Genomic DNA, 20099 nt, shown 5'->3' with positions numbered 1-20099 from the left:
ATGGTCACATTGGCCGCTCCTCTATCTGAAACGGTTGAACTTATAGTCTGCAAAACTATGTCGCGTGCTGCGGTATGCGGAGGCAATAAAATCACCATAGTGGAACACAGATGAAGCTTCTAAGTTGGTATAATAGCCAGTAAGAAGTAGTACAATTCAAGTTTTAGGTAACGATTATTGACTTTTTAGCTGGCTTATGTGCCTTGGACATTAGCTAGGACCTTAAGATTCTGCATGAAAGGAGGACTAGCAGCCGAGTTGAACGGGAGAATGCGAAAAGTGTTCATATGTAGTAAAAACCTGAGAAATCCGACCGTTTTCGTAATTTATTATCGAATCGACTTAAAGCAGTGCGTCACATTGGCCGCTCTTCTCTCTGAAACGGTTGTACTTATCGTCTGCAAAGCTATGTCGCGTGCTGCGGTATGCGGAGACACTAAAAGCACTATAGTAGAACACAGATTAAGCTTTTAAGTTGATGAAATAGCCAGTAAGAAGTAGTACAATTCAAGTTTTAGGTATCGATTATGGACTTTTTGCTGGCATTGGTGCCTTGGACATGAGCTAGGACCTTAAGATTCTGCATGAAAGGAGGACTAGCAGCCGAGTTGCAAGGGAGAATGTGAAAAGTGTTCATATGTAGTAAAAACGTGAGGAGTCCGTCCGTTTTCGTAATTTATTATCGAATCGACTTCAAGCAGCGCGTCACATTGGCCGCTCTTCTCTCTGAAACGGTTGTACTTATCGTCTGCAAAGCTATGTCGCCTGCTGCGGTATGCGGAGACACTAAAAGCACCATAGTAGAACACAGATTAAGCTTCTAAGTTGATGTAATAGCCAGTAAGAAGTAGTACAATTCAAGTTTTAGGTATCGATTATTGACTTTTTAGCTGGCTTATGTGCCTTGGACATGAGCTAGGACCTTAAGATTCTGCATGAAAGGAGGACTAGCAGCCGAGTTGCAAGGGAGAATGTGAAATGTGTTCATATGTAGTAAAAACGTGAGGAATCCGTCCGTTTTCGTAATTTATTATCGAATCGACTTCAAGCAGCGCGTCACATTGGCCGCTCTTCTCTCTGAAACGGTTGTACTTATCGTCTGCAAAGCTATGTCGCGTGCTGCGGTATGCGGAGACACTAAAAGCACCATAGTAGAACACAGATTAAGCTTCTAAGTTGATGTAATAGCCAGTAAGAAGTAGTACAATTCAAGTTTTAGGTATCGATTATTGACTTTTTAGCTGGCATTGGTGCCTTGGACACAGGCTAGGACCTTAAGATTCTGCATGAAAGGAGGACTAGCAGCCGAGTTGCAAGGGAGAATGTGAAAAATGATCATATGTAGTAAAAACGTGAGGAATCCGTCCGTTTTCGTAATTTATTATCGAATCGACTTCAAGCAGCGCGTCACATTGGCCGCTCTTCTCTCTGAAACGGTTGTACCTATCGTCTGCAAAGCTATGTCGCGTGCTGCGGTATGCGGAGACACTAAAAGCACCATAGTAGAACACAGATTAAGCTTCTAAGTTGATGTAATAGCCAGTAAGAAGTAGTACAATTCAAGTTTTAGGTATCGATTATTGACTTTTTAGCTGGCTTTGGTGCCTTGGACATGAGCTAGGACCTTAAGATTCTGCATGAAAGGAGGACTAGCAGCCGCGTTGCATGGGAGGATGTGAAAAGTGTTCATATGTAGTAAAAACCTGAGAAATCCGACCGTTTTCGTAATTTATTATCGAATCGACTTAAAGCAGTGCGTCACATTGGCCGCTCTTCTCTCTGAAACGGTTGTACTTATCGTCTGCAAAGCTATGTCGCGTGCTGCGGTATGCGGAGACACTAAAAGCACTATAGTAGAACACAGATTAAGCTTTTAAGTTGATGAAATAGCAAGTAAGAAGTAGTACAATTCAAGTTTTAGGTATCGATTATGGACTTTTTGCTGGCATTGGTGCCTTGGACACAGGCTAGGACCTTAAGATTCTGCATGAAAGGAGGACTAGCAGGCGAGTTGCAAGGGAGAATGTGAAAAGTGTTCATATGTAGTAAAAACCTGAGAAATCCGACCGTTTTCGTAATTTATTATCGAATCGACTTAAAGCAGTGCGTCACATTGGCCGCTCTTCTCTCTGAAACGGTTGTACTTATCGTCTGCAAAGCTATGTCGCGTGCTGCGGTATGTTGAGACACTAAAAGCACTATAGTAGAACACAGATTAAGCTTTTAAGTTGATGAAATAGCCAGTAAGAAGTAGTACAATTCAAGTTTTAGGTATCGATTATGGACTTTTTGCTGGCATTGGTGCCTTGGACATGAGCTAGGACCTTAAGATTCTGCATGAAAGGAGGACTAGCAGCCGAGTTGCAAGGGAGAATGTGAAAAGTGTTCATATGTAGTAAAAACGTGAGGAATCCGTCCGTTTTCGTAATTTATTATCGAATCGACTTCAAGCAGCGCGTCACATTGGCCGCTCTTCTCTCTGAAACGGTTGTACTTATCGTCTGCAAAGCTATGTCGCGTGCTGCGGTATGCGGAGACACTAAAAGCACCATAGTAGAACACAGATTAAGCTTCTAAGTTGATGTAATAGCCAGTAAGAAGTAGTACAATTCAAGTTTTAGGTATCGATTATTGACTTTTTAGCTGGCTTATGTGCCTTGGACATGAGCTAGGACCTTAAGATTCTGCATGAAAGGAGGACTAGCAGCCGAGTTGCAAGGGAGAATGTGAAATGTGTTCATATGTAGTAAAAACGTGAGGAATCCGTCCGTTTTCGTAATTTATTATCGAATCGACTTCAAGCAGCGCGTCACATTGGCCGCTCTTCTCTCTGAAACGGTTGTACTTATCGTCTGCAAAGCTATGTCGCGTGCTGCGGTATGCGGAGACACTAAAAGCACCATAGTAGAACACAGATTAAGCTTCTAAGTTGATGTAATAGCCAGTAAGAAGTAGTACAATTCAAGTTTTAGGTATCGATTATTGACTTTTTAGCTGGCTTTGGTGCCTTGGACATGAGCTAGGACCTTAAGATTCTGCATGAAAGGAGGACTAGCAGCCGCGTTGCATGGGAGGATGTGAAAAGTGTTCATATGTAGTAAAAACCTGAGAAATCCGACCGTTTTCGTAATTTATTATCGAATGGACTTAAAGCAGTGCGTCACATTGGCCGCTCTTCTCTCTGAAACGGTTGTACTTATCGTCTGCAAAGCTATGTCGCGTGCTGCGGAATGCGGAGGCACTAAAATCACCATAGTGGAACAAAGATTAAGCTTCTAAGTTGGTATAATAGCCAGTAAGAAGTAGTACAATTCAAGTTTTAGGTAACGATTATTGACTTTTTAGCTGGCTTATGTGCCTTGGACATTAGCTAGGACCTTAAGATTCTGCATGAAAGGAGGACTAGCAGCCGAGTTGCAAGGGAGAATGTGAAAAGTGTTCATATGTAGTAAAAACGTGAGGAATCCGTCCGTTTTCGTAATTTATTATCGAATCGACTTCAAGCAGCGCGTCACATTGGCCGCTCTTCTCTCTGAAACGGTTGTACTTATCGTCTGCAAAGCTATGTCGCGTGCTGCGGTATGCGGAGACACTAAAAGCACCATAGTAGAACACAGATTAAGCTTCTAAGTTGATGTAATAGCCAGTAAGAAGTAGTACAATTCAAGTTTTAGGTATCGATTATTGACTTTTTAGCTGGCTTTGGTGCCTTGGACATGAGCTAGGACCTTAAGATTCTGCATGAAAGGAGGACTAGCAGACGCGTTGCATGGGAGTATGTGAAAAGAGTTTATATGTAGTAAAAACCTGAGAAATCCGTCCATTTTCGTCATTTGTTATCGAATCGACTTAAAGCCAGATCGTCACATTGGCCGCTCCTCTATCTGAAACGGTTGAACTTATCGTCTGCAAAACTATGTCGCGTGCTGCGGTATGCGGAGGCACTAAAATCACCATAGTGGAACACAGATGAAGCTTCTAAGTTGGTATAATAGCCAGTAAGAAGTAGTACAATTCAAGTTTTAGGTAACGATTATTGACTTTTTAGCTGGCTTATGTGCCTTGGACATTAGCTAGGACCTTAAGATTCTGCATGAAAGGAGGACTAGCAGCCGAGTTGAACGGGAGAATGCGAAAAGTGTTCATATGTAGTAAAAACCTGAGAAATCCGACCGTTTTCGTAATTTATTATCGAATCGACTTAAAGCAGTGCGTCACATTGGCCGCTCTTCTCTCTGAAACGGTTGTACTTATCGTCTGCAAAGCTATGTCGCGTGCTGCGGAATGCGGAGGCACTAAAATCACCATAGTGGAACAAAGATTAAGCTTCTAAGTTGGTATAATAGCCAGTAAGAAGTAGTACAATTCAAGTTTTAGGTAACGATTATTGACTTTTTAGCTGGCTTATGTGCCTTGGACATTAGCTAGGACCTTAAGATTCTGCATGAAAGGAGGACTAGCAGCCGAGTTGCAAGGGAGAATGTGAAAAGTGTTCATATGTAGTAAAAACGTGAGGAATCCGTCCGTTTTCGTAATTTATTATCGAATCGACTTCAAGCAGCGCGTCACATTGGCCGCTCTTCTCTCTGAAACGGTTGTACTTATCGTCTGCAAAGCTATGTCGCGTGCTGCGGTATGCGGAGACACTAAAAGCACCATAGTAGAACACAGATTAAGCTTCTAAGTTGATGTAATAGCCAGTAAGAAGTAGTACAATTCAAGTTTTAGGTATCGATTATTGACTTTTTAGCTGGCTTTGGTGCCTTGGACATGAGCTAGGACCTTAAGATTCTGCATGAAAGGAGGACTAGCAGACGCGTTGCATGGGAGTATGTGAAAAGAGTTTATATGTAGTAAAAACCTGAGAAATCCGTCCATTTTCGTCATTTGTTATCGAATCGACTTAAAGCCAGATCGTCACATTGGCCGCTCCTCTATCTGAAACGGTTGAACTTATCGTCTGCAAAACTATGTCGCGTGCTGCGGTATGCGGAGGCACTAAAATCACCATAGTGGAACACAGATGAAGCTTCTAAGTTGGTATAATAGCCAGTAAGAAGTAGTACAATTCAAGTTTTAGGTAACGATTATTGACTTTTTAGCTGGCTTATGTGCCTTGGACATTAGCTAGGACCATAAGATTCTGCATGAAAGGAGGACTAGCAGCCGAGTTGAACGGGAGAATGCGAAAAGTGTTCATATGTAGTAAAAACCTGAGAAATCCGACCGTTTTCGTAATTTATTATCGAATCGACTTAAAGCAGTGCGTCACATTGGCCGCTCTTCTCTCTGAAACGGTTGTACTTATCGTCTGCAAAGCTATGTCGCGTGCTGCGGTATGTTGAGACACTAAAAGCACTATAGTAGAACACAGATTAAGCTTTTAAGTTGATGAAATAGCCAGTAAGAAGTAGTACAATTCAAGTTTTAGGTATCGATTATGGACGTTTTGCTGGCATTGGTGCCTTGGACATGAGCTAGGACCTTAAGATTCTGCATGAAAGGAGGACTAGCAGCCGAGTTGCAAGGGAGAATGTGAAAAGTGTTCATATGTAGTAAAAACGTGAGGAATCCGTCCGTTTTCGTAATTTATTATCGAATCGACTTCAAGCAGCGCGTCACATTGGCCGCTCTTCTCTCTGAAACGGTTGTACTTATCGTCTGCAAAGCTATGTCGCGTGCTGCGGTATGCGGAGACACTAAAAGCACCATAGTAGAACACAGATTAAGCTTCTAAGTTGATGTAATAGCCAGTAAGAAGTAGTACAATTCAAGTTTTAGGTATCGATTATTGACTTTTTAGCTGGCTTATGTGCCTTGGACATGAGCTAGGACCTTAAGATTCTGCATGAAAGGAGGACTAGCAGCCGAGTTGCAAGGGAGAATGTGAAATGTGTTCATATGTAGTAAAAACGTGAGGAATCCGTCCGTTTTCGTAATTTATTATCGAATCGACTTCAAGCAGCGCGTCACATTGGCCGCTCTTCTCTCTGAAACGGTTGTACGTATCGTCTGCAAAGCTATGTCGCGTGCTGCGGTATGCGGAGACAGTAAAAGCACCATAGTAGAACACAGATTAAGCTTCTAAGTTGATGTAATAGCCAGTAAGAAGTAGTACAATTCAAGTTTTAGGTATCGATTATTGACTTTTTAGCTGGCATTGGTGCCTTGGACACAGGCTAGGACCTTAAGATTCTGCATGAAAGGAGGACTAGCAGCCGAGTTGCAAGGGAGAATGTGAAAAGTGTTCATATGTAGTAAAAACGTGAGGAATCCGTCCGTTTTCGTAATTTATTATCGAATCGACTTCAAGCAGCGCGTCACATTGGCCGCTCTTCTCTCTGAAACGGTTGTACTTATCGTCTGCAAAGCTATGTCGCGTGCTGCGGTATGCGGAGACACTAAAAGCACCATAGTAGAACACAGATTAAGCTTCTAAGTTGATGTAATAGCCAGTAAGAAGTAGTACAATTCAAGTTTTAGGTATCGATTATTGACTTTTTAGCTGGCTTTGGTGCCTTGGACATGAGCTAGGACCTTAAGATTGTGCATGAAAGGAGGACTAGCAGCCGCGTTGCATGGGAGGATGTGAAAAGTGTTCATATGTAGTAAAAACCTGAGAAATCCGACCGTTTTCGTAATTTATTATCGAATCGACTTAAAGCAGTGCGTCACATTGGCCGCTCTTCTCTCTGAAACGGTTGTACTTATCGTCTGCAAAGCTATGTCGCGTGCTGCGGAATGCGGAGGCACTAAAATCACCATAGTGGAACAAAGATTAAGCTTCTAAGTTGGTATAATAGCCAGTAAGAAGTAGTACAATTCAAGTTTTAGGTAACGATTATTGACTTTTTAGCTGGCTTATGTGCCTTGGACATTAGCTAGGACCTTAAGATTCTGCATGAAAGGAGGACTAGCAGCCGAGTTGCAAGGGAGAATGTGAAAAGTGTTCATATGTAGTAAAAACGTGAGGAATCCGTCCGTTTTCGTAATTTATTATCGAATCGACTTCAAGCAGCGCGTCACATTGGCCGCTCTTCTCTCTGAAACGGTTGTACTTATCGTCTGCAAAGCTATGTCGCGTGCTGCGGTATGCGGAGACACTAAAAGCACCATAGTAGAACACAGATTAAGCTTCTAAGTTGATGTAATAGCCAGTAAGAAGTAGTACAATTCAAGTTTTAGGTATCGATTATTGACTTTTTAGCTGGCTTTGGTGCCTTGGACATGAGCTAGGACCTTAAGATTCTGCATGAAAGGAGGACTAGCAGACGCGTTGCATGGGAGTATGTGAAAAGAGTTTATATGTAGTAAAAACCTGAGAAATCCGTCCATTTTCGTCATTTGTTATCGAATCGACTTAAAGCCAGATCGTCACATTGGCCGCTCCTCTATCTGAAACGGTTGAACTTATCGTCTGCAAAACTATGTCGCGTGCTGCGGTATGCGGAGGCACTAAAATCACCATAGTGGAACACAGATGAAGCTTCTAAGTTGGTATAATAGCCAGTAAGAAGTAGTACAATTCAAGTTTTAGGTAACGATTATTGACTTTTTAGCTGGCTTATGTGCCTTGGACATTAGCTAGGACCTTAAGATTCTGCATGAAAGGAGGACTAGCAGCCGAGTTGAACGGGAGAATGCGAAAAGTGTTCATATGTAGTAAAAACCTAAGAAATCCGACCGTTTTCGTAATTTATTATCGAATCGACTTAAAGCAGTGCGTCACATTGGCCGCTCTTCTCTCTGAAACGGTTGTACTTATCGTCTGCAATGCTATGTCGCGTACTGCGGTATGCGGAGACACTAAAAGCACTATAGTAGAACACAGATTAAGCTTTTAAGTTGATGAAATAGCCAGTAAGAAGTAGTACAATTCAAGTTTTAGGTATCGATTATGGACTTTTTGCTGGCATTGGTGCCTTGGACATGAGCTAGGACCTTAAGATTCTGCATGAAAGGAGGACTAGCAGCCGAGTTGCAAGGGAGAATGTGAAAAGTGTTCATATGTAGTAAAAACGTGAGGAATCCGTCCGTTTTCGTAATTTATTATCGAATCGACTTCAAGCAGCGCGTCACATTGGCCGCTCTTCTCTCTGAAACGGTTGTACTTATCGTCTGCAAAGCTATGTCGCGTGCTGCGGTATGCGGAGACACTAAAAGCACCATAGTAGTACACAGTTTAAGCTTCTAAGTTGATGTAATAGCCAGTAAGAAGTAGTACAATTCAAGTTTTAGGTATCGATTATTGACTTTTTAGCTGGCTTATGTGCCTTGGACATGAGCTAGGACCTTAAGATTCTGCATGAAAGGAGGACTAGCAGCCGAGTTGCAAGGGAGAATGTGAAATGTGTTCATATGTAGTAAAAACGTGAGGAATCCGTCCGTTTTCGTAATTTATTATCGAATCGACTTCAAGCAGCGCGTCACATTGGCCGCTCTTCTCTCTGAAACGGTTGTACTTATCGTCTGCAAAGCTATGTCGCGTGCTGCGGAATGCGGAGGCACTAAAATCACCATAGTGGAACAAAGATTAAGCTTTTAAGTTGATGTAATAGCCAGTAAGAAGTAGTACAATTCAAGTTTTAGGTAACGATTATTGACTTTTTAGCTGGCTTATGTGCCTTGGACATTAGCTAGGACCTTAAGATTCTGCATGAAAGGAGGACTAGCAGCCGAGTTCAACGGGAGAATGCGAAAAGTGTTCATATGTAGTAAAAACCTGAGAAATCCGTCCGTTTTCGTAATTTATTATCGAATCGGCTTAAGGCAGTGCGTCACAGTAGCCGCTCTTCTCTCTGAAACGGTTGTACTTATCGTCTGCAAAGCTATGTCGCGTGCTGCGGTATGCAGAGACACTAAAAGCACCATAGTAGAACAAAGATTAAGCTTCTAAGTTGATGTAATAGCCAGTAAGAAGTAGTACAATTCAAGTTTTAGGTATCGATTATTGACATTTTAGCTGGCTTTGGTGCCTTGGACATGAGCTAGGACCTTAAGATTCTGCATGAAAGGAGGACTAGCAGTCGAGTTGAACGGGAGAATGCGAAAAGTGTTCATGTGTAGTTAAATCCTGAGAAATCCGTCCGTTTACGTAATTTTATTATCGAATCGACTTAAAGCCAGATCGTCACATTGGCCGCTCTTCTCTCTGAAACGTTTGTACTTATCGTCTGCAAAGCTATGTCGCGTGCTGCGGTATGCGGAGACACTAAAATCACCATAGTGGAACACAGATGAAGCTTCTAAGTTGATGTGATAGCCAGTAAGGAGTAGTACAATTTAAGTTTTAGGTATCGATTATGGACTTTTTGCTGGCTTTGGTGCCTTGGACACGAGCTATTACCTTAAGATTCTGCATGAAAGGAGGACTAGCAGCCGAGTTGCAAGGGAGGATGTGAAAAGTGTTCATATGTAGTAAAAACGTGAGGAATCCGTCCGTTTTCGTAATTTATTATCGAATCGACTTCAAGCAGTGCGTCACATTGGCCGCTCTTGTCTCTGAAACGGTTGTACTTATCGTCTGCAAAGCTATGTCGCGTGCTGCGGTATGCGGAGACACTAAAAGCACCATAGTAGAACACAGATAATGCTTGTAAGTTGATGTAATAGCCAGTAAGAAGTAGTACAATTCAAGTTTTAGTTATCGATTATTGACTTTTTAGCTGGCTTTTGTGCCTTGGACATGAGCTAGGACCTTAAGATTCTGCATGAAAGGAGGACTAGCAGCCGAGTTGCAAGGGAGAATGTGAAAAGTGTTCATATGTAGTAAAAACGTGAGGAATCCGTCCGTTTTCGTAATTTATTATCGAATCGACTTCAAGCAGCGCGTCACATTGGCCGCTCTTCTCTCTGAAACGGTTGTACTTATCGTCTGCAAAGCTATGTCGCGTGCTGCGGTATGCGGAGACACTAAAAGCACCATAGTAGAACACAGATTAAGCTTCTAAGTTGATGTAATAGCCAGTAAGAAGTAGTACAATTCAAGTTTTAGGTATCGATTATGGACTTTTTAGCTGGCTTTGGTGCCTTGGACATGAGCTAGGACCTTAAGATTCTGCATGAAAGGAGGACTAGCAGACGCGTTGCATGGGAGTATGTGAAAAGAGTTGATATGTAGTAAAAACCTGAGAAATCCGTCCATTTTCGTCATTTGTTATCGAATCGACTTAAAGCCAGATCGTCACATTGGCCACTCCTCTATCTGAAACGGTTGAACTTATCGTCTGCAAAACTATGTCGCGTGCTGCGGTATGCGGAGGCACTAAAATCACCATAGTGGAACACAGATGAAGCTTCTAAGTTGATATAATAGCCAGTAAGAAGTAGTACAATTCAAGTTGTAGGTAACGATTATTGACTTTTTAGCTGGCTCATGTGCCTTGGACATTAGCTAGGACCTTAAGATTCTGCATGAAAAGAGGACTAGCAGCCGCGTTGAACGGGAGAATGCGAAAAGACATCATATGTAGTAAAAACCTGAGAAATCCGACCGTTTTCGTAATTTATTATCGAATCGACTTAAAGCAGTGCGTCACATTGGCCGCTCTTCTCTCTGAAACGGTTGTACTTATCGTCTGCAAAGCTATGTCGCGTGCTGCGGTATGCGGAGACACTAAAAGTACTATAGTAGAACACAGATTAAGCTTTTAAGTTCATGAAATAGCCAGTAAGAAGTAGTACAATTCAAGTTTTAGGTATCGATTATGGACTTTTTGCTGGCATTGGTGCCTTGGACACAGGCTAGGACCTTAAGATTCTGCATGAAAGGAGGACTAGCAGCCGAGTTGCAAGGGAGAATGTGAAAAGTGTTTATATGTAGTAAAAACGTGAGGAATCCGTCCGTTTTCGTAATTTATTATCGAATCGACTTCAAGCAGCGCGTCACATTGGCCGCTCTTCTCTCTGAAACGGTTGTACTTATCGTCTGCAAAGCTATGTCGCGTGCTGCGGTATGCGGAGACACTAAAAGCACCATAGTAGAACACAGATGAAGCTTCTAAGTTGATGTAATAGCCAGTAAGAAGTAGTACAATTCAAGTTTTAGGTATCGATTATTGACTTTTTAGCTGGCTTTGGTGCCTTGGACATGAGCTAGGACCTTAAGATTCTGCATGAAAGGAGGACTAGCAGCCGCGTTGCATGGGAGGATGTGAAAAGTGTTCATATGTAGTAAAAACCTGTGAAATCCGACCGTTTTCGTAATTTATTATCGAATCGACTTAAAGCAGTGCGTCACATTGGCCGCTCTTCTCTCTGAAACGGTTGTACTTATCGTCTGCAAAGCTATGTCGCGTGCTGCGGTATGCGGGGACACTAAAAGCACCATAGTAGAACACAGATTAAGCTTCTAAGTTGATGTAATAGCCAGTAAGAAGTAGTACAATTCAAGTTTTAGGTATCGATTATTGACTTTTTAGCTGGCTTTGGTGCCTTGGACATGAGCTAGGACCTTAAGATTCTGCATGAAAGGAGGACTAGCAGCCGAGTTCAACGGGAGAATGCGAAAAGTGTTCATGTGTAGTAAAATCCTGAGAAATCTGTCCGTTTACGTAATTTATTATCGAATCGACTTAAAGCCAGATTGTCACATTGGCCGCTCTTCTCTCTGAAACGGTTGTACTTATCGTCTGCAAAGCTACGTCGCGTGCTGCGGTATGCGGAGACACTAAAAGCACCATAGTAGAACACAGATTAAGCTTCTAAGTTGATGTAATAGCCAGTAAGAAGTAGTACAATTCAAGTTTTAGGTATCGATTATGGACTTTTTGCTGGCTTTGGTGCCTTGGACATGAGCTAGGACCTTAAAATTCTGCATGAAAGGAGGTCTAGCAGCCGAGTTGCAAGGGACAATGTTAAAAGTGTTCATATGTAGTAAAAACCTGAGAAATCCTTTCGTTTTTGTCATTTGTTATCGAATCGACTTAAAGCCAGATCGTCACATTGGTCGCTCTTCTCTCTGAAACGGTTGTACTTATCGTCTGCAAAGCTATGTCGCGTGCTGCGATATGCGGAGGCACTTATATCAACATAGCGGAACACAGATGAAGCTTCTAAGTCGATGTAATATCCAGTAATAAGTAGTACAATTCAAGTTTTAGGTATCGATTATTGACTTTTTAGCTGGCTTTGGTGCCTTGGACATGAGCTATGTCCTTAAGATTCTGCATGAAAGAAGGACTAGCAGCCGAGTTGCATGGGAGAATGTGAAAAGTGTTCATATGTAGTAAAAACCTGAGAAATCCGTCCGTTTTCGTCATTTGTTATCGAATCAACTTGAAGCCAGATCGTCACATTGCCCGCTCTTCTCTCTGAAACGGTTGTACTTATCGTCTGCAAAGCTATGTCGCGTGCTGCGTTATGCGGAGACACTAAAAGCTCCATAGTAGAACACAGATGAAGCTTCTAAGTTGATGTGATAGCCAGTAAGGAGTAGTACAATTTAAGTTTTAGGTATCGAATATTGACTCTTTAGCTGGCTTTGGTGCCTTGGACATGAGCTAGGACCTTAAGATTCTGCATGAAAGGAGAACTAGCAGCCGAGTTGCACGGGAGAATGCGAAAAGTGTTCATATGTAGTAAAAACCTGAGAAATCCGTCCGTTTTCGTAATTTATTATCGAATCGGCTTAAGGCAGTGCGTCACAGTAGCCGCTCTTCTCTCTGGAACGGTTGTACTTATCGTCTGCAAAGCTATGTCGCGTGCTGCGGTATGCGGAGACACTAAAAGCACCATAGTAGAACAAAGATTAAGCTTCTAAGTTGATGTAATAGCCAGTAAGAAGTAGTACAATTCAAGTTTTAGGTATCGATTATTGACATTTTAGCTGGCTTTGGTGCCTTGGACATGAGCTAGGACCTTAAGATTCTGCATGAAAGGAGGACTAGCAGTCGAGTTGAACGGGAGAATGCGAAAAGTGTTCATGTGTAGTTAAATCCTGAGAAATCCGTCCGTTTACGTAATTTTATTATCGAATCGACTTAAAGCCAGATCGTCACATTGGCCGCTCTTCTCTCTGAAACGTTTGTACTTATCGTCTGCAAAGCTATGTCGCGTGCTGCGGTATGCGGAGACACTAAAATCACCATAGTGGAACACAGATGAAGCTTCTAAGTTGATGTAATAGCCAGTAAGAAGTAGTACAATTCAAGTTTTAGGTAACGATTATTGACTTTGTAGCTGGCTTTGGTGCCTTGGACATGAGCTAGGACCTTAAGATTCTGCATGAAAAGAGGACTAGCAGCCGAGTTGAACGGGAGAATGCGAAAAGTGTTCATGTGTAGTAAAAACCTGAGAAATCCGTTCGTATTCGTAATTTATTATCGAATCGACATAAGCCAGACCGTCACATTGGCCGCTCTTCTCTCTGAAACGGTTGTACTTATCGTCTGCAAAGCTATGTCGCGCGCTGCGGTATGCGGAGACACTAAAAGCACCATAGTAGAACACAGATGAAGCTTCTAAGTTGATGTAATAGCCAGTAAGAAGTAGTACAATTCAAGTTTTAGGTATCGATTATTGACTTTTTAGCTTGCTTTGGTGCCTTGGACCTGAGCTACTACCTTAAGATTCTGCATGAAAGGAGGACTAGCAGCCGAGTTGATCGGGAGTATGTGAAAAGTGTTCATATGTAGTAAAAACCTGAGAAATCCGTTCGTTTTCGTCATTTGTTATCGAATCGACTTAAAGCCAGATTGTCACATTGGAACGCTCTTCTCTCTGAAACGGTTTTACTTATCGTCTGCAAAGCTATCTCGTGTGCTGCGGTATGCGGAGACACTAAAAGCACTATAGTAGAACACAGATGATGCTTCTAAGTTGATGTAATAGCCAGTAAGGAGTAGTACAATTCAAGTTTTAGGTATCGATTATTGACATTTTAGCCGGCTTTGGTGCCTTGAACATGAGCTGTGTCCTTAAGATTCTGCGTGAAAGGAGGACTAGCAGCCGAGTTGCATGGCAGAATGTGAAAAGTGTTCATATGTAGTAAAAACCTGAGAAATCCGTCCGTTTTCGTCATTGGTTATCGAATCAACTTGTGGCCAGATCGTCACATTGCCCGCTCATCTCTCTGAAACGGTTGTACTTATCGTCTGCAAAGCTATGTCGCGTGCTGCGTTATGCGGAGACACTAAAAGCTCCATAGTAGAACACAGATGAAGCTTCTAAGTTGATGTGATAGCCAGTAAGGAGTAGTACAATTTAAGTTTTAGGTATCGATTATGGACTTTTTGCTGGCTTTGGTGCCTTGGACACGAGCTATTACCTTAAGATTCTGCATGAAAGGAGGACTAGCAGCCGAGTTGCAAGGGAGGATGTGAAAAGTGTTCATATGTAGTAAAAACGTGAGGAATCCGTTCGTTTTCGTAATTTATTATCGAATCGACTTCAAGCAGTGCGTCACATTGGCCGCTCTTCTCCCTGAAACGGTTGTACTTATCGTCTGCAAAGCTATGTCGCGTGCTGCGGTATGCGGAGACACTAAAAGCACCATAGTAGAACACAGATTAAGCTTCTAAGTTGATGTAATAGCCAGTAAGAAGTAGTACAATTCAAGTTTTAGGTATCGATTATTGACTTTTTAGCTTGCTTTGGTGCCTTGGACCTGAGCTACTACCTTAAGATTCTGCATGAAAGGAGGACTAGCAGCCGAGTTGATCGGGAGTATGTGAAAAGTGTTCATATGTAGTAAAAACCTGAGAAATCCGTTCGTTTTCGTCATTTGTTATCGAATCGACTTAAAGCCAGATTGTCACATTGGACGCTCTTCTCTCTGAAACGGTTTTACTTATCGTCTGCAAAGCTATCTCGCGTGCTGCGGTATGCGGAGACACTAAAAGCACTATAGTAGAACACAGATGATGCTTCTAAGTTGATGTAATAGCCAGTAAGGAGTAGTACAATTCAAGTTTTAGGTATCGATTATTGACATTTTAGCCGGCTTTGGTGCCTTGAACATGAGCTGTGTCCTTAAGATTCTGCGTGAAAGGAGGACTAGCAGCCGAGTTGCATGGCAGAATGTGAAAAGTGTTCATATGTAGTAAAAATCTGAGAAATCCGTCCGTTTTCGTCATTGGTTATCGAATCAACTTGTGGCCAGATCGTCACATTGCCCGCTCATCTCTCTGAAACGGTTGTACTTATCGTCTGCAAAGCTATGTCGCGTGCTGCGTTATGCGGAGACACTAAAAGCTCCATAGTAGAACACAGATGAAGCTTCTAAGTTGATGTGATAGCCAGTAAGGAGTAGTACAATTTAAGTTTTAGGTATCGATTATGGACTTTTTGCTGGCTTTGGTGCCTTGGACACGAGCTATTACCTTAAGATTCTGCATGAAAGGAGGACTAGCAGCCGAGTTGCAAGGGAGGATGTGAAAAGTGTTCATATGTAGTAAAAACGTGAGGAATCCGTTCGTTTTCGTAATTTATTATCGAATCGACTTCAAGCAGTGCGTCACATTGGCCGCTCTTCTCCTTGAAACGGTTGTACTTATCGTCTGCAAAGCTATGTCGCGTGCTGCGGTATGCGGAGACACTAAAAGCACCATAGTAGAACACAGATTAAGCTTCTAAGTTGATGTAATAGCCAGTAAGATGTAGTACAATTCAAGTTTTAGTTATCTATTATTGACTTTTTAGCTGGCTTTTGTGCCTTGGACATGAGCTAGGACCTTAAGATTCTGCATGAAAGGAGGACTAGCAGCCGAGTTGCAAGGGAGAATGTGAAAAGTGTTCATATGTAGTAAAAACGTGAGGAATCCGTCCGTTTTCGTAATTTATTATCGAATCGACTTCAAGCAGCGCGTCACATTGGCCGCTCTTCTCTCTGAAACGGTTGTACTTATCGTCTGCAAAGCTATGTCGCGTGCTGCGGTTTGCGGAGACACTAAAAGCACCATAGTAGAACACAGATTAAGTTTCTAAGTTGATGTAATAGCCAGTAAGAAGTAGTACAATTCAAGTTTTAAGTATCGATTATGGACTTTTTAGCTGGCTTTGGTGCCTTGGACATGAGCTAGGACCTTAAGATTCTGCATGAAAGGAGGACTAGCAGACGCGTTGCATGGGATTATGTGAAAAGAGTTTATATGTAGTAAAAACCTGAGAAATCCGTCCATTTTCGTCATTTGTTATCGAATCGACTTAAAGCCAGATCGTCACATTGGCCACTCCTCTATCTGAAACGGTTGAACTTATCGTCTGCAAAACTATGTCGCGTGCTGCGGTATGCGGAGGCACTAAAATCACCATAGTGGAACACAGATGAAGCTTCTAAGTTGATATAATAGCCAGTAAGAAGTAGTACAATTCAAGTTTTAGGTAACGATTATTGACTTTTTAGCTGGCTCATGTGCCTTGGACATTAGCTAGGACCTTAAGATTCTGCATGAAAAGAGGACTAGCAGCCGCGTTGAACGGGAGAATGCGAAAAGAGTTCATATGTAGTAAAAACCTGAGAAATCCGACCGTTTTCGTAATTTATTATCGAATCGACTTAAAGCAGTGCGTCACATTGGCCGCTCTTCTCTCTGAAACGGTTGTACTTATCGTCTGCAAAGCTATGTCGCGTGCTGCGGTATGCGGAGACACTAAAAGTACTATAGTAGAACACAGATTAAGCTTTTAAGTTCATGAAATAGCCAGTAAGAAGTAGTACAATTCAAGTTTTAGGTATCGATTATGGACTTTTTGCTGGCACTGGTGCCTTGGACACAGGCTAGGACCTTAAGATTCTGCATGAAAGGAGGACTAGCAGCCGAGTTGCAAGGGAGAATGTGAAAAGTGTTCATATGTAGTAAAAACGTGAGGAATCCGTCCGTTTTCGTAATTTATTATCGAATCGACTTCAAGCAGCGCGTCACATTGGCCGCTCTTCTCTCTGAAACGGTTGTACTTATCGTCTGCAAAGCTATGTCGCGTGCTGCGGTATGCGGAGACACTAAAAGCACCATAGTAGAACACAGATGAAGCTTCTAAGTTGATGTAATAGCCAGTAAGAAGTAGTACAATTCAAGTTTTAGGTATCGATTATTGACTTTTTAGCTGGCTTTGGTGCCTTGGACATAAGCTAGGACCTTAAGATTCTGCATGAAAGGAGGACTAGCAGCCGCGTTGCATGGGAGGATGTGAAAAGTGTTCATATGTAGTAAAAACCTGAGAAATCCGACCGTTTTCGTAATTTATTATCGAATCGACTTAAAGCAGTGCGTCACATTGGCCGCTCTTCTCTCTGAAACGGTTGTACTTATCGTCTGCAAAGCTATGTCGCGTGCTGCGGTATGCGGAGACACTAAAAGCACTATAGTAGAACACAGATTAAGCTTTTAAGTTGATGAAATAGCCAGTAAGAAGTAGTACAATTCAAGTTTTAGGTATCGATTATGGACTTTTTGCTGGCGTTGGTGCCTTGGACACAGGCTAGGACCTTAAGATTCTGCATGAAAGGAGGACTAGCAGCCGAGTTGCAAGGGAGAATGTGAAAAGTGTTCATATGTAGTAAAAACGTGAGGAATCCGTCTGTTTTCGTAATTTATTATCGAATCGACTTCAAGCAGCGCGTCACATTGGCCGCTCTTCTCTCTGAAACGGTTGTACTTATCGTCTGCAAAGCTATGTCGCGTGCTGCGGTATGCGGGGACACTAAAAGCACCATAGTAGAACACAGATGAAGCTTCTAAGTTGATGTAATAGCCAGTAAGAAGTAGTACAATTCAAGTTTTAGGTATCGATTATTGACTTTTTAGCTGGCTTTGGTGCCTTGGACATGAGCTAGGACCTTAAGATTCTGCATGAAAGGAGGACTAGCAGCCGCGTTGCATAGGAGGATGTGAAAAGTGTTCATATGTAGTAAAAACCTGAGAAATCCGACCGTTTTCGTAATTTATTATCGAATCGACTTAAAGCATTGCGTCACATTGGCCGCTCTTCTCTCTGAAACGGTTGTACTTATCGTCTGCAAAGCTATGTCGCGTGCTGCGGAATGCGGAGACACTAAAAGCACTATAGTAGAACATAGATTAAGCTTTTAAGTTGATGTAATAGCCAGTAAGAAGTAGTACAATTCAAGTTTTAGGTATCGATTATGGACTTTTTAGCTGGCTTTGGTGCCTTGGACATGAGCTAGGACCTTAAGATTCTGCATGAAAGGAGGACTAGCAGCCGCGTTGCATGGGAGTATGTGAAAAGAGTTTATATGTAGTAAAAACCTGAGAAATCCGTCCATTTTCGTCATTTGTTATCGAATCGACTTAAAGCCAGATCGTCACATTGGCCGCTCCTCTATCTGAAACGGTTGAACTTATCGTCTGCAAAACTATGTCGCGTGCTGCGGTATGCGGAGGCACTAAAATCACCATAGTGGAACACAGATGAAGCTTCTAAGTTGATATAATAGCCAGTAAGAAGTAGTACAATTCAAGTTTTAGGTAACGATTATTGACTTTTTAGCTGGCATATGTGCCTTGGACATTAGCTAGGACCTTAAGATTCTGCATGAAAGGAGGACTAGCAGCCGAGTTCAACGGGAGAATTCGAAAAGTGTTCATGTGTTGTAAAATCCTGAGAAATCTGTCCGTTTACGTAATTTATTATCGAATCGACTTAAAGCCAGATTGTCACATTGGCCGCTCTTCTCTCTGAAACGGTTGTACTTATCGTCTGCAAAGCTATGTCGCGTGCTGCGGTATGCGGAGACACTAAAAGCACCATAGTAGAACACAGATTAAGCTTCAAAGTTGATGTAATAGCCAGTAAGAAGTAGTACAATTCAAGTTTTAGGTATCAATTATTGCCATTTTGCTGGCTTTGATGCCTTGGACGTGAGCTAGAACCTTAAGATTCTTCATGAAAGGAGGACTAGCAGCCGAGTTGCAAGGGAGAATGTGAAAAGTGTTCATATGTAGTAAAAACCTTAGAAATTCGTCCGTTTTCGTCAATTTGTTATCGAATCGACTTAAAGCCAGATCGTCACATTGGCCGCTCTTCTCTCTGAAACGGTTGTACTTATCGTCTGCAAAACTATGTCGCGTGCTGCGTTATGCGGAGACACTAAAATCAGCACAGTGGAACACAGATGAAGCTTCTAAGTTGATGTAATAGCCAGTAAGAAATAGTGCAATTCAAATTTTAGGTATCGATTATTGACTTTTTAGCTGGCTTTGATGCCTTGGACATGAGCTAGGATCTTAAGATTCAGTATGAAAGGAGGACTAGCAGCCGATTTGCATGGGAGAATGTGAAAAGTGTTCAAATGTAGTAAAAACCTGAGAAATCCGTCCGTTTTCGTCATTTGTTATTTAATCGACTTAAAGCCAGATCGTCACATTGCCGCTATTCTCTCTGAAACGGTTGTACTTATCGTCTGCAAAGCTATGTCGCGTGCTGCAGTATGCGGAGACACTAAAAGCACCATAGTAGAACACAGATGAAGCTTCTAAGTTGATGTAATAGCCAGTAAGAAGTAGTACAATTCAAGTTTTAGGTTCTGATTATTTACTTTTTAGCTGGCTTTGGTGCCTTGGACATGAGCTGGGACCTTAAGATTCTGCATGAAAGGAGGACTAGCAGCGGCGTTGCATGGGAGAATGTGAAATGTGTTCATATGTAGTAGAAACCTGAGAAATCCGTCCGTTTTCGTCATTTGTTATCGAATCGACTTAAAGCCCGATCGTCACATTGGCCGCTCTTCTCTCTGAAACGGTTGTACTTATCGTCTGCAAAGCTAAGTCGCGTGCTGCGGTATGCGGAGACACTAAAAGCACCATAGTAGAACACAGATAAAGCTTCTAAGTCGATGTAATAGCCAGTAAGAAGTAGTACAATTCAAGTTTAAGGTATCGATTATTGACTTCTTAGATGGATTTGGTGCTTTGGACATGAGCTAGGACCTTAAGATTCTGCATGAAAGGAGGACTAGCAGCCGAGTTGCACGGGACAATATGAAAAGTGTTCATATGTAGTAAAAACGTGAGAAAGCCGTCCGTTTTCGTCATTTGTTATCGAATCGACTTAAAGCCAGATCGACACATTGGCCGCTCTTCTCTCCGAAACGGTTGTACTTATCTTCTGCAAAGCTATGTCGCGTGCTGCGGTATGCGGAG

The sequence above is a fragment of the Schistocerca gregaria genome, unplaced genomic scaffold, assembly GCF_023897955.1.
Source record: "Schistocerca gregaria isolate iqSchGreg1 unplaced genomic scaffold, iqSchGreg1.2 ptg000281l, whole genome shotgun sequence".
Taxonomy (NCBI): domain Eukaryota; kingdom Metazoa; phylum Arthropoda; class Insecta; order Orthoptera; family Acrididae; genus Schistocerca; species Schistocerca gregaria.
The sequence above is the reverse complement of the archived record's forward strand: the minus strand, read 5'-3'. Positions refer to the sequence as shown.